This window comes from Lepisosteus oculatus, unplaced genomic scaffold, assembly GCF_040954835.1.
Source record: "Lepisosteus oculatus isolate fLepOcu1 unplaced genomic scaffold, fLepOcu1.hap2 HAP2_SCAFFOLD_48, whole genome shotgun sequence".
In the NCBI taxonomy this organism is placed as follows: Eukaryota; Metazoa; Chordata; class Actinopteri; order Semionotiformes; family Lepisosteidae; genus Lepisosteus; species Lepisosteus oculatus.
In genome coordinates, this window is record NW_027168020.1 from 302,322 (window position 1) to 317,307 (window position 14,986).

The window sequence follows — 14,986 nt, forward strand, 5'->3', positions numbered from 1 at the left end:
CCCTCGTTCTGAGGAGCAGGAGTGGGGGAGGGGTCCTCGCTGTTCTCGGGGGTTTTCAAACCCTCGTGCTTGTCTGGTGCAGTCTGCGGTTGTGGGGGCGTAGTGGATTTCTCTTCCACCAGCCCCGGAGCCACAGCAGGACTGATCCTGGCTGGAGGCTGAGAGTCTTTGTCCAACAAGGGTTCTTTGTTTGACTTGTTGTTTGCTTTGGATTTTCGGGCCGGTTTGGCTGAAACAAGCACTGCCTCATCCTTTCTCATTTTGAGTTTATTGGCGTAGGCGTGAGGGCAGTTCTTAAAAACGTGTCCTTCCGAGCCACATAAATTGCACTTTGGCAGCATTGAACAGTCAGAGGCTAAATGTCCCTGTTTGCCACAGGTCTTGCAGCATTTCACAGTGCAGGACGATGCCAGGTGTCCCACAGCACCACAGCGCCGACACACCTTTGGTTGTCCCACATAAAACACATAGCCATTGCAGGCGCCCAGCCGGATTGTAGAGGGCAGGTGCCTTAAGCCTCCATTTACGCTGTCCGGTAGCAAGCGAACCTCGAATTTCCTTGCTCCTGTTTTTATACCATCAACATCTCTAACCTCAGTTCCATGGTGGACGGTGCAGTACTGGTTAAGCCAGGTGTGAATGTCCTCCGTCTTTGCCAGTTCCGAGAACATAACAACATGCACCGTTTTCCTCTCTCTCTGTGTCAGAGGCTGCAAGTTGATCTTCTCAAGTGCAGGAACTTTGCCTCTTTTTGCCTCAAACACATCCACGCATTGTTCAAACAGAGGATAGGTAGCAAATACAACCTCAAATGCTTTCTGACCTGGGAGAGCGAAGATGAAATCCAAGTGCCGAGGTTCAAAGCCAAGTTCCTTCTGTAACACTTTTCTGCTGAACTGCATACGATCCATGAAGAGGTCATCCAAGAGCTCAAAACGTACAGCATTCTTACGGGATCCAAAGGTTGCCATTTCAAAAACCGCAAATCGAACACTGCTTCCAACAAAAGAAAAACAATCCAACTACTCCACCTACAGGCTGATCAAGGTATCTCCCCTGCCAGGTAAGTATGAGTTAAACAGGCCCCTGCAAGCGGCCCGCACCCACAGCACAAATCGCACAGCCTAGGCCACCTCCTCGCCCCGCACGCCACCGCCTCCTGCTGGGCCCACTCTTTCGCACACTCACACGCCACACTAACACTCAAAAGTGTGGGCAAAACGAGAAAACGAGCGCGCCGTTTCCTACACATCTGCAGTCGCCGTTGCGCATTCGCAGCATGTCCCGGGATGCAATTCGGCCTCATTTGCATAACTCCAGACCGGCAGATCGCCACGCAAGCTCGCGACGTGCGCCTGCCACACACCGAACAAACCTTTTCAGCAATTTCCAAAAAACGGGCCTGCTCGCCTGCCCACAAGGCTCCGTCTCTTACCTGCTCTCCAGAGCCTGCTGCCTTCTGTGCTTTTCTCTCGGCACCGCTGCAGTGCACACAACTCCTGCAGCGGGAGGGGGGGAGAAAGTTCCCGCGCTCCGCCGCAGGGAAGGCTCGCTCCATGCGCACACGTCCTTTCGATGCCAGTCCAACAAGTGCTCCGCATTAGCTGCGTCGGGGCTCCGGCGTGTCGCACCTCACCTCACCTCGCACTGCCCCCTCCTTGAATGTCTGCCGCTGGGCATGCCCCGCTCTCCTCCGCCTTATCTTATCGCGTGTGAGCACCGACAATGGCCACAATGCCGGGGAATGGCACCTGTAAAGTGTTAATTGGGGCACAGGAACAGCCCGTCTCGTCTCGGGGGGGCCGGCTTCAGAGACTATACAGCAAACACAGCGGGGCGGGGGAAGAAGACGACACCACACATGCGGGTACATTCAGCTCCGGCGGGAACGAGACATTTGTCGGTCTTTTCAAGTGCCGAGAGCCGAGCAATCCTTCACTTGTATCGTTTCTCCCCGGTGACTAGATCTGGCCCTGCGACTCTCGACTGGGCTCACCCCCGGGGCAGCCCACCAGGTGTGAGCCTGCCCGGCACCCGGATGGGAGATTCCCCCCCGGAAAAGCTCCGGTTGCTGCTGCTCCTGCAAGAGGTGTGACTGGGACCAGTAGGGAGCGCTCACCCTGCGGGCTGTGTGGCTCTCTTACGCCCCAGCCTCCTGATGGCGACACTCTGCTGCACAAACAGGCGCCGTCCTTCGGGGGATGCGTCAAACCGAGGTCCCGACCCTCCTTGGCCATTAGGAAACCCCAGGGCGTCTCTCAAAAAGAGACGCCGGGGGTGTCCCTCTGGTGTTAGTGCTCCCCTTTACCCATCAGTCGGGGTCTCCTCCTAATCCCCGTCTCACCTGTAACAATCAATGACGAGGCCCCCCTGTCCGTGAGATTTAGTACTCGCGCAAGAGACCGGGGGCAGAGCGCGAACGTGGTCCCCCGCCCCCCACAAAGTGCGCGCTCCGGGTTCCCTCTCGGGGCCCTGCAACACAGCGGAAGGGCTGCGAGAAGGAGCCTCTTGCTCTGACGCCGCAAGGCCACAAGAGGGCGGAGGCGCCGCGCGCCCGGCCGACGTGTTGGACCGGTGCGCTTTACGTGCTGAAATAAACACGCGAAAGCCCCGAAATGTTTCCAGAGTGCTGTGCACTGGAGGTTTTTGTCTGGTGAAGACTTGCCTGGTGCTCCTCCGTGCAGATTGTTTGTCCTCCTCCAGTGCGGGACGAGCCAACACAAGGGAGCGCATTCGCCAACATCCAGGCACGCAATGCGATTTGGAAAGCAGCTCCTTTCCAAAGAGTTGCACACGAACGATCCTTCAGTCCCGCTCGGGGGGCACAGAACCCCCGCCACACACAGCTTCAAGTAGCGAGTCAGGCGCTGGGGCTTTCGCTTACGGCCACACCACCCTGAACACGCCCGATCTCGTCTGATCTTGGAAGCTAAGCAGCGTCGGGCCTGGTTAGTACTTGGATGGGGGACTGCCTGGGAATACCAGGTGCTGTAAGCTCTTGCTCTCCCGGCCAGCAGGGGTCGCCGTTGGTGCCGTAGGCTTTGGGAGGAAAACCTGCAGGATGGAAAGGTGATCTATAGCCTCATCTCTAGAGATGTTTTGTTGCTGTGGCATGTGTGTGACCCATATTCAAAAAAAAAAAACCCGTCTGTAAAACGAATATCGAAGCTGCCTCTAAATCTGCAAATGAAGATGAGTCGATAAACCACTCGTTTTTCGTATAACTAGACATATATTCATTTGTTACCGATTTCATTCATTGAGTACGGATACAATAGAGGTACAGCCATTCACTGTTTGACATGTCTGCACTGGTACAGAACCGAGCAATCAGAAAACGGGTGAAACTGTCTTTAGACTCAGCATACAGTACCGAGGCCCCCCATGACCAAATAAAGGCTAACCTCGATAATCAGCCTAAAGAACGCAGACTACAGCTAAATGACTGACTTTGAAAAGGGAATGAACGTCCGGAAGGAGTAGTGGAACTAGCTTGAGATGCTTCTCCGGACCCCTAACTAAAAGCCAGCGAGAACCAGCAGCGGCGTCCACTCCTGTCGAACCGGGATCCTTCCGCAGCCACGCAGCTCGTGGTGTCCTAACCCTCCCGTATCTGATTTTGGACCAAGCACATCAGGGGAGAGTGCGAACGCAGTCCCCCACTACCAGAAATTATGCAGTCGAGATTCCCACATTTGGGGAATTCGCAGGGGTCAGCACAGCCGGAGTGCAATGGCCAAGGCTCGCCCTGGGTGAACCGATTTCGATTTTTCGATTTTTAAGAACTTTATTTTCTTTTCACAAAAAAATACAGGACATCACAAATCAGAAAGCTTTACATTCATATACATACTTAAAACAGTATATATGATCACATCTCATTACATTTTGACATGGTAACAGTTACATAGCAACAATTTTCTTTTTTTCTGGTGCAAATCACATTCTTTACTTAAACTTGATAATGTTTTTCACAGTTTCTTGAGATATTGACCTATGCTCTCTATTTCCCACAGATTCTCTGCTTCCTCCCTCCCTTCTCTCCACAGATCTCTGAGGTAATAGTTCTCTCGGTTGATGAACAGGGCCAGGCTACCTGCTGCCTTGACTGGGATCTCGATGCCTTTGAACAGCCCCATGTTCCTCACTCTCCACAGGGCAACTTTCCCACTGTTCACCACGGCCCAGATCCTGTCAAACACGTCAGGAGGAAGTTTGACAGGAGAGATGCCGTATATGACGAAAGCAGCGGTCAGGGTAAATTGGGGCGAGAGAGCCAGCAACCAATCTTCAAACTGTGCCCAGAAGGCCTTAGCAAAAAAGCAGGACCACAGGAGATGGGATACAGTCTCCTCCTCGCCGCAGCCCACCCTAACGCAGCGAGAGCTGGGGGTGAGGCCCCTACGGTACAAGAAAGTTCGTACCGGTAAGCACTGGTGGACGACACTCCAGGCTAAATCTCTGTGAATGTTGCACAGAAACTTAGAGGATGTGTGTTTCCACACCTTCCTTGTTTGGGCTGATGTTAAAATGCCCACATGGGTCTGCCTATTGTTCTGGGGTGCAACGAAATCTTCCAGTTTTTGGACGCTGACATCTCGGAGGGGAATATGGCCAATTGGGTGAGATCTTAGAAAACTTTTAACTGTCCCATAAATTGCAGGGCATGTGTCAGAGAGTGGGACGTCCAGCTTGGGTCTGACACCCCACACTCTGAACACCTCCCTACCTACCCAGAGCCTGGAAAAATAAGTCCAGGTACGCGCTGCAGGTGCTGTTGCAAAGCCTCTCAGCACAGAGGCCAGGAAAATGCACAGCAGCTTCGTAGCAATATCTGGGACAGACTTCCCCCCTGAGGGTAGCGGCCTGTACATTATTTCCCTTCTGAGTCTTTCCTGCTTCCCACCCCATAGAAATTGAAACATCAATCTCCTCAGCACCGCCGCAACACGGTGTGGGATTGGGAAGGTAGAAGCCAGAAAAATCAAGACAGGCAAGAGCTCGGCTTTGATGACCAGCAGCTTCCCTGTCATGGTGAGGTCTCGGTCCTTCCATTGCATCAGTTTTTTGTTTAAGATTGGCAATTTGTTCTGCCAATTTACTGTTCCCATCTCTTCTCCAAAATACACCCCCAGGACCTTAATTCTCTTCTCTTGCAGCCTGAGATCATGTCCTTCTTTTGGCTCCCTCCAGTTCTGATAAAAAATCTCACTCTTAGATTTGTTAATTTTTGCAGAGGAAGCCAAGGAGAAACGATCACAGCACTGCAGAGCTCTGCTAATTGAGGCATTGTCAGAGAGGAGCAGGGTGACGTCATCCATGTATAGAGATGTCTTTACCTCTCCTCCCCCACTTCCAGGCACTGGTATCCCATTAATGGCCTGATCCTGGCGCAAGGCACAGGCTAAGGGCTCCATAGCCAAAACGAATAACAAGGGGGATAATGGGCAGCCCTGCCTCACCCCTGAACAGACTTCAAAGGGGCGTGATCTATTGCCATTAACCATTACTCTGCTGTTGCTACCTGTGTACAGCAGGTTAATCCACTTTCTCATGATGGGGCCAAACTTCATGTGCTCAAGTACCGATGTTAAGTACTGCCGGTTTAGGCGGTCAAAGGCCTTTTCTAGGTCTACACCTAAAATGCACAGAGGGAAGGAGCGATCCTCTGAGTACAGACAGACATCCCTCAACAAGGAAAGGTTGTCGCTCATCAGGCGTCCTGCTATCCCACAAGTCTGTTCTTTCCCTACCAGTGAGGCCACTACATTTTGTAGGCGCAGGAAAAGGGCTTTGGACAGGATCTTAGTGTCCACGCCTAACAGGCTGAGGGGTCTCCAGTTCTTTATGTCATTCTTTGCTCCTTTCTTAAACAAGAGAGAGATAGTGCCTTCTCTTAAGGAGTCAGGCAGCAATTCTGTCTTATAGCTTTCCTCGAATAGGAGCAGTAGCGGATCCTGAAGCAGATCCCAAAAGGTGCAATAAAATTCTTTAGGGAGCCCGTCAGCACCCGGAGTTTTCCCCTTCTGTAAGCTCTCCATAGCCTGTCTCAGCTCTTCTACTGTCAAATCCCTCTCAAGTACTTCCCTATCTTCTTCACTCAAAACGTTTTCTAGCTTTGAGGTAAAAAAATGAATTTCTTCATCCTTTACCTCTGTAGAGCTGTACAGTCTTGAGTAGAAGGCCTCGGTGCAGGAGAGGATAGCACTCGGCTCTGTTCTCTCTCGTCCCTCCTCATCAACTACACTTTCCATGACAGACTTGGAGCCTACCACTTTCCTGAAAAAGAGGCAAGTACACTTCTCATTTTCTTCCAAGAACTGCACTCTGCTTCTTAACAGCACTCTTCGACTACTTTCTTCGGCTATGCTCCGGATGTCCTTTTTTAAAAGGGTGATATCCTCAAGCACATCGAAGCCACTGTGCAGCATCGTGTAGAGACGCTGCAGCTGCCTCTGTTTCCTGGCTAGCACTCCTCTCCGTCTGGCAGCAGCCTTCCTTCCCTCAGCCATGAAAAAGACCTTTGTCCTCATCTTCACCTCCTCCCACCACTCTCCTACTGACCCGTACAGACACTGCAAGGACAGCCACTGTGATAGTTTCTCCTTGTAGCGGGATACTACCCCCTCGTTCTCTAGCAGCTTTGTGTTGAGTTTCCAGAGGCCTGGGCCAAAGACAGTCCCGCCCTGGAGTTCCACTCTACACCCTAAAGTCTGATGATCTGAGAAGAAGACAGGCTGAAGAGTGACCCCAACAACTTTCACTCTCTCTGAGACAAAGCAAGAGTCAATTCTGGAGCTGCTATTCCTCCCTGACCATGTATATCCTGCTGTTGTGGGATATATACATCTATATGTGTCTGAGAGTTTAAAGTCTTGAACTAAGTTTTGCAGGGCCAGTGAGCTGGAATCCAATTTTATCGGAGAGCTAGACTGCCTGTCTGTGTGCTCTAAGATACAATTAAAATCCCCTCCCACTATCACGTCTGTGCTACTTAACAATAGGGGAGAGAGTGCCTTGAGTAGCTCCACCCTTCCTCCCACGTCAGTAGGACAATACACATTGATTAGCCGCAGGTTAACGGTCCCCCATTCCACATCCACACACAGCAACCTGCCATCTATGACCCTCTGAATACTTTTCAATTTGAAAGCCCATCCTTTGAAAAGAATGGCCACGCCAGAGGCTCTGTTGTTATTGTCCCCTGACCAAACAGAAGGCCCTTTATCCCACCTATCTTCAAAGCTTTTATACCTCTCTTGATAGGCTAAAGCACACTCCTGCAACATCAACACATCTCCCTCTCTCTGCTGGAGGTAATCAAAGACACACTGGCATTTAACTCTGTCATTGATACCTCTGGTGTTAAGAGAAATTATGTTTAGAGCCATATTACATAAGAAAGTGGAACCAGTCTTTACAAAACACATTTCTCTTCGGTCTCACCTGTTACCTTCTTCTTTTTCTTTTTCTTCTTACCAATTTCCTGCCAGCCATCCTCTGAATGAGCCTTCATCAGGGTGGCAGCAGTAAAAGCGTTCACGGAGTCCATTTCAAGGAAGGGGGTAGAGGGAGGGGTGGAGGGGTTCCAGCTGTCCCCATCGCCATGCTCTCCTTCCTCCTCGCTCGGGGAGAAAACAGAGTCATTTTTCCTTTTCCTCAAGTCCAGCTCCTGGGAGCACTGAGGGGAAAGGGGTGCAGCCGATGCACCAGTCTCCTCTTCCCCCTCACCCACCAGCTGTTGCAGATCCTCCGTGACGGACTGGATGGAGGAGAGGAGGGCATCTGTAGCACTTGCAGAGTCTGAGAAAAGCAGCTCCGCTGAATCCTGGGTATCGTCGCTGGACCCGCTCCACTGGTGGGGGCCCCGCACTGGCCCTCGTTCTGAGGAGCAGGAGTGGGGGAGGGGTCCTCGCTGTTCTCGGGGGTTTTCAAACCCTTGTGCTTGTCTGGTGCAGTCTGCGGTTGTGGGAGCGTAGTGGATTTCTCTTCCACCGGCCCCGGAGCCACAGCAGGACTGATCCTGGCTGGAGGCTGAGACTCTTTGTCCAACAAGGGTTCTTTGTTTGACTTGTTGTTTGCTTTGGCTTTTCGGGCCGGTTTGGCTGAAACAAGCACTGCCTCATCCTTTCTCATTTTGAGTTTATTGGCGTAGGCGTGAGGGCAGTTCTTAAAAACGTGTCCTTCCGAGCCACATAAATTGCACTTTGGCAGCATTGAACAGTCAGAGGCTAAATGTCCCTGTTTGCCACAAGTCTTGCAGCATTTCACAGTGCAGGACGATGCCAGGTGTCCCACAGCACCACAGCGCCGACACACCTTTGGTTGTCCCACATAAAAAACATAGCCATTGCAGGCGCCCAGCCGGATTGTAGAGGGCAGGTGCCTTAAGCCTCCATTTACATTGTCCGGTAGCAAGCGAACCTCAAATTTTCTTGCTCCTGTTTTTATACCGTCAACATCTCTAACCTCAGTTCCATGGTGGACAGTGCAGTACTGCTTAAGCCAGGTGTGAATGTCCTCCGTCTTTGCCATTTCCGAGAACATAACAACATGCACCGTTTTCCTCTCTCTCTGTGTCAGAGGCTGCAAGTTGATCTTCTCAAGGGCAGGAACTTTCCCTCTTTTTGCCTCAAACACATCCACACATTGTTCAAACAGAGAATAGGTAGCAAAAACAACCTCAAATGCTTTCTGACCTGGGAGAGCGAAGATGAAATACAAGTGCCGAGGTTCAAAGCCAAGTTCCTTCTGTAACACTTTTCTGCTGAACTGCATACGATCCATGAAGAGGTCATCCAAAAGCTCAAAACGTACAGCATTCTTACGGGATCCAAAGGTTGCCATCTCAAACTGCAAAACAAACACTGCTTCCACAAAACAAGAAAACAATCCAACTACTCCAACTACAGGCTGATCAAGGTATCTCCCCTGCCAGGTAAGCCGAGAGCTCCAGGCAATGAGCCCGGAGCTGAACGGGCCCCACTGGCTCGTTTGTAAGGCCAGGTGCATTGCCAACCACGACCGGCAGGGCAGAGGACTTGAAGGCGGCCTGGGCTCCTGCAGCTGTCCAGCCACGCACTCTGGTTTCTCTTCATCTCGTACAAATCTTTTGCCTTTTACTAAAGATTTCCATGGAGAGGAGCATGAATGAGTTCCATACAATTTTTGTGCTTCCCTGCCTTCGGGTGGGGCGCAGCTGGGCTGGTCAAAGAGAGAAAACAAAACCGCTCACAATCGCTCTTACAATGCAGTAAGTACCACAGGCTACTTAAACACATGAATGCAAAACAGCATTTTTCAGCTGATTTAAAATGTACCTAAAGGAGAAGCATTATTGAAGACCATCAATTACCAAGAGCTTTTGTCAAAGGTTTTGGTGGTCATTTTGAATGACCACAGAGCGCTGTGACCTCGTTTTTACATCTCATCCAAAAGACAGCGCCCTTTTACAACACAGCATCTCCGTCACTATACTGGGGCATTGGGACCCGCACAGACCTCAGGGTGAGCGCCCCACCGCCGGCACCATTAACACCGCTTCCAGCTGGAAGCTTTGTTTTTCCCTGTAGCTCACCCTCATCCGGGTACTGACCTGGCTCACACCTGCTTAGCTTCAGTGGGTTTTCAGTTGCGAGTTGCAAGGGGATGCAAGTGATGGAGCCGCTCGCTGCAAAAGCCACTGCATTGGCCGGGAATCGAACCCGAGCCTCCCGCATGGCAGGCGAGAATTCTACCACTGAACCACCAATGCTCAGTGTCTGGGCCTTCAAAAAAGACGCTTTTTTGGTGCTCTGTGCAAAACACATCGACATATGCTTCCAGCTGCAAAATGCCATTCGCGGACGCTGAAGAACTTATTTCCAATGCAGCGGGTACAAGCGATTGGGCGTTTTAAAACCACCAGGAACAGCAAAGAGGCACGCTTCCTTGCTTGTGCGGAAACACACCGACTGGAGGCGGACAACGTAGTCGGCAGAATTGGAACCTGCGCGGGGAAACCCCAATGGATTTCTAGTCCATCGCCTTAACCACTCGGCCACGACTACAGCAAGCCCCACCGCCGCTGCGTTCTTGCTACAATCTTACCTGGATCGCGAGGCGCCAGCGGAAGCCTATATCAAAGTCGTTCTCCGTTTCAAAAAAACATTTCCAAAATACAAGCCTTGCAGACAGACACGCCTCAGAGGACTTAAGGGTGGCTTCATGTCGGAATGATAAAGTCTCCCCGTCCGGACATGAAAATGCCACTTTGTTACACACAAAAAAAGAATCAACAACAGAGAAATGCCCACAAGCATTTGAAAAGCCGCACCACGTCGCACTTGAAATAGCTCTTATATTAGTGGTAGACGCAGGAATCGGCTTTTTATTTACGCTCTTACCAACGCGATGGAAAGCAAAACAAAGCAAAGCAGAGCAAAACAAAACAAACAAACGAAAACCCTCACGTCCTGCACTTGCATATAATGCCGTTACGTGCCCAAGCGGTATTGTACGTCATCCTAGCACTGCACCCCGGGTCGTACGGTATATGGGAACGAGCACACGCCACGAATCGTCTCGAATCACTCCCTACAGCTGTAAGGCGCCTTGAAGCGTGCACCCCCAACATTCTTCTTTGCGCATCTGTGAAAGGTAAACTCTTGAGCAAACTCTGAACCAGCTCTAAGGAAACTAATCCGATTAGACGTTACTTTGACTCATCTTCTTACGCTCAGTGCTGGATTGCTCAAACTCCAGCTAGGGTTAGGGTTAGCATTCCCACGCTACTTAGACACTTTGTTTACGCTCAGTGCTGGATTTTGGGAACTTCAGGACGAGTGGGAATTTTCTCCTATCTGTCCATTCTGTTTTGTTTTGGAGACTCTTGGCTGCCTATGTTGTTCAGTGCAGCGTGAAGGAAACATTTTCCAAAACTGTGTCAGCTCAAAAGTTGTAAGAAAACCTCTCCAGCTGCTTTAACTCTCTTCATTTTTGTCATTTAATGTGACACTCGATGTATAACTGGAGCCTCACATATGCAAATGGTGAGGCTCCAGTTCGACACCCAGTTCGACACCACTTTACAGTATATGACAAAAGCATGGCAGACTGTGCCGGACCAGCTGGTAACTTCCGCTTATTTTGACCATATTAAACATTGGAAATCTTCCCACTTGCATTTGTGAAACTTGATTTTGGCTCCACCTAAGACACTCTTAAATCTTCAAACACTTTTCTCTTCTCCCGCAACACACTTGTCTGTCGGCACTATGTGGCAGCGTTGCATGAAAACCCATCTCACCACGGAAAGGAACCTAACAGCTTTGGTAAGAGAGCAGAATTACCTGAAGAACTGCTTTCCATGGAAGCAGGACCAAGCGATGTAGCATTTTTATAGTACCAGGAAAGGAGAAGCGGCACTTCGCCTCTGCCGCGCAGGCACAAGTCGACGTGCGGCAGACGCCGGAGTCGGCAGGTTTCGAACCTGCGCGGGGAAGCCCCAACGCATTTCGAGCCCATCGCCTTAACCACTCGAGCACGACAAATGCGAGCCCGCCGCCGCCGCATTCCTCCTATAATCAAACACGGACTGCGAGGTGGCTGTGGAAACCTTTTTAAAGTTGCTCTCCGTTAAAAAAAATACCTTTCACAAGATTTGTGCCGGCAGACAGACACGCCTCAGAGGGTTTAAGGCTGGCTTCACGTTCAAATGATAAAGTCCCCCAGTCCGGATGTCAAAATGCAACTTTGGCAGACAGAAAAAACATCAACAAACCAAAAATGTGGACAAGGATTTTACAAGCTGCACCACACTGCACTTTCAAAAGCATTTACATTCGTGTTAGACGCAGGAATTGCCTTTGATTTGCGCGCTTACGAACGCCATAGAAAACGAAACAAAACTAAAGCCCTCAGCTCCTGCACTTGATTATAATGCCGTTACGTGTCGAAGCAGGAATTTACGTCATCCTACCACTGCAACACGGGGAATAGAGGGAAATGAGCACAAGCTACGAATTGTCTCTAATCAGTCCCTACAGTTGTAAGACGCCTGGAAGCGTGCACCCCCATCGTTAATCTTTGCGCATCTGTGCAAGGTAAACTCTGGAGCAGTCTCTGAAACGGCTCAAAGGAAACACGTGATTGATTCCATGTGCATCTGGGGTTCATTTCTTATTTACATTTAATTCAAGGGAAAGGCTTGGGTCAGTTTCAGACGGCCTCCAACAGCGAGATTCAAGCGCCCCACCTTCAGCCCAATCTGCGCCGCCAGAACGCCAACGGCTCCTCTGGTCTCCGGGGTGCAGTTGTGACCCCGTAACCTAAAGTGTTGGTGGCAGACAAATGGAGACTAACAGGTGATGTCCTAGGACATGACTACATTGTGACACTCGGTGGGGATGGTGACCATTGCTTGGAAAAGAGTGCGAGGCCCCTTTATAAAAACATTTTGTTAACAGGCATTCTGCCTCAGCCTAAACACCTATAGCTTGCAAAGCGCATGCTATTAGACAGGCACCTCTGCAAGACCTTAAGAGTCTCTTAAACTAGTGATAGTAAGGTGTTCCCAATGGGCGATGTTTGGCTTTCAAATCATCTCTCTGTGGAAGCGCCGAGATGCAGCTGTTTAAGGCTTAGAAGCAGCTGACTGTTTCACTACCTAGCTGATTACTGTCAGTCAGGGAGCTCAGAGGTGAAAAGCCTGTCTGAGAGACAATTCGCCGTCGATCAGTTCAATATGTTCCGTACCAGCTCGGCGCACCTGAGATCATCTTGGTAGCCGTGTAGCTCAGATGAGTGAGAGCGTGTGTGTGTGTACCACCGTGATTGGATGCCGGTCCTTCTCAGGTCACAGTAAACCTTCTGCTGCCTAACTTTCCTAATTTTGGGGATCCCTTTGAAAAAGCAAAGGAAAAAAAAAACTGGCTCTTCATCAGCGTGATCGACCCAACCCAGTGTGCCCCAGTGGCCTAATGGATAAGGCACTGGCCTCCTAAGCCAGGGATTGTGGGTTTGAGTCCCATCTGGGGTGCTCCTGTCCCATTTTGAGCGTACAAATGTCCTTGTGATTTGCAAAGCTGCAATCCCACCTTACTCAGTGAGTGTCTCTGCTTTTCTCTCACATACAGTTGGGAGAAAAACTTTTGTAAACAGCCCTTCGGAATGATGTGGATTTCTGCATGAATGGCTCCTAACATGTGATCTTATCTTTATCTAAGTCATAATAATTAATAAAGAGAGTCTGATTTAACAAACAACACACGCCCAACATTTGACATTGCTGTTTCTTTATTGACCAAATGGTTTAAACAATCAAGGTCATTGATGGAAAAAGTATGTGAACCCTTATATTAAGGAGCTAGTGGAACCTCCTTTATGACAAAAACCTCAACCCCCACTTTCTGTAGCGGTTGGTCAGACCTGAGCAGCGGTTAGGAGGTATTTTGGCCTATTCCTCTATGCAAAACTATTTCAGTTCATGTATATTTTTGGGATGTCTTGCGCTGAACGGCCTGCTTCAGATCACGCCACAGCACTTCAATGGGATTGGGGTCAGGACTCTTACTTGGCCATCCCAAAATACGGAATTTCTTCTGTTTCAGCCACTCTGTTGTTGATGTACTCCTTTGTTTTTGTCATGCTGCATGACCCAGCGTCTTTCGAGTTTTAGATCACAGGCAGACACCCTGACATTCTGCTGTAGAATTTCCTGATACATCTTGGAATTCATCGGTCCCTCGATGATTGCAAGCCGTACAGCTTCCGCCATGCTTCCCAGGTGGGATGAGGTTTTGGAGTTGGTATGCAGTGTTTTGTTATCTCCAAACATAACGCTGTGCACATTTACCAACAAGTTCAACTTTTGTCACATCTGTCCACAGAACATTGTTCCAGGAGTTGCTGTGGAACATCCATGTGGTCTTTAGGAAACTTGAGAGGGGCAGTGGTGGTTTTTTTGGGGGGGAGAGCAGTGGTTTCCTCCATGGTGACCTCGCATGATCACCACTCCTGTTCAGATTTCTTCTTATGGTGGACTCATGAACACAGACGTAAGACAAAGTCAACCACCTGTTCGCTAGATCCCATCCCCACTCAGCTAGTCAAAGATTCCCTCGAAGGACTGGCAGGACCTATAATTAGTATGATGAATGCATCGCTTGCGTCAGGCGTTGTACCTGATCAATTTAAGGTAGCGGTTGTTAGACCGCTCCTTAAGAAGTCAAATTTGGATCCACAAGTTCTTAACAACTACAGGCCTGTCTCAAAGGTCCCATTTCAATCTAAAAGTCTTGGGAGAATAGTTGTTGCCCAACGTCAATCGTATCTGGATTCAAATAATATACTTGAGAAATTTCAGTCTGGTTTCTGAAACTGCATTAACAAGAGTCGTACATGATATTCTCTTAGCTACTGATGCGGGGAATGAAACAGTGCTTGTGCTTCTAGATCTTAGAGCTGCCTTTGACATGGTTGACCTCTCTGTTTTGTTACACAGGCTTTAGTTTGAGGTTGGCTTATTACCCGCTGCCTTGGAAATAAGTTCTTCAGCGTCCGCGAATGGCATTTTGCAGCTGGAAGCAGATGTCGACGCGTTTTGCACAGAGCACCAAAAAAGCGTCTTTTTTGAAGGCCTAGGCACTGAGCATTGGTGGTTCAGTGGTAGAATTCTCGCCTGCCACGCGGGAGGCTCGGGTTCGATTCCTGGCCAATGCAGTGGCTTTTGCAGCGAGCGGCTCCATCACTTGCATCCCCTTGCAACTCGCAACTCAAAAAACCCACTGAAGCTAAGCAGGTGTGAGCCAGGTCAGTACCCGGATGAGGGTGAGCTACAGGGAAAAACAAAGCTTCCAGCTGGAAGCGGTGTTAATGGTGCCGGCGGTGGGGCGCTCACCCTGAGGTCTGTGCGGGTCCCAATGCCCCAGTATAGTGACGGAGATGCTGTGTTGTAAAAGGGCGCTGTCTTTTGGATGAGATGTAAAACCGAGGTCACAGCGCTCTG

At 50.0% G+C, this 14,986-nt stretch overlaps 5 non-coding genes across 5 annotated transcripts; 3 read left to right on the top strand and 2 right to left on the bottom strand.

The window, feature by feature from the left end:
• The first annotated feature begins 2,878 nt into the window (after window positions 1-2,878).
• On the top strand, window positions 2,879-2,997 carry LOC138230070 (5S ribosomal RNA). The gene has a single exon (XR_011186118.1). It is a non-coding gene; the product is annotated as a 5S ribosomal RNA (ribosomal RNA).
• A 637-nt stretch (window positions 2,998-3,634) lies between these two features.
• LOC138230170 (U1 spliceosomal RNA) lies at window positions 3,635-3,794 on the bottom strand. The gene has a single exon (XR_011186208.1). It is a non-coding gene; the product is annotated as a U1 spliceosomal RNA (small nuclear RNA).
• Window positions 3,795-9,078: 5,284 nt separating this feature from the next.
• On the top strand, window positions 9,079-9,195 carry LOC138230256 (U5 spliceosomal RNA). The gene has a single exon (XR_011186285.1). It is a non-coding gene; the product is annotated as a U5 spliceosomal RNA (small nuclear RNA).
• Window positions 9,196-9,683: 488 nt separating this feature from the next.
• On the bottom strand, window positions 9,684-9,754 carry trnag-gcc (transfer RNA glycine (anticodon GCC)). The gene has a single exon. It is a non-coding gene; the product is annotated as a tRNA-Gly (tRNA).
• A 3,191-nt stretch (window positions 9,755-12,945) lies between these two features.
• On the top strand, window positions 12,946-13,018 carry trnar-ccu (transfer RNA arginine (anticodon CCU)). Its single transcript has one exon. It is a non-coding gene; the product is annotated as a tRNA-Arg (tRNA).
• The last annotated feature ends 1,968 nt before the right edge of the window (window positions 13,019-14,986 follow it).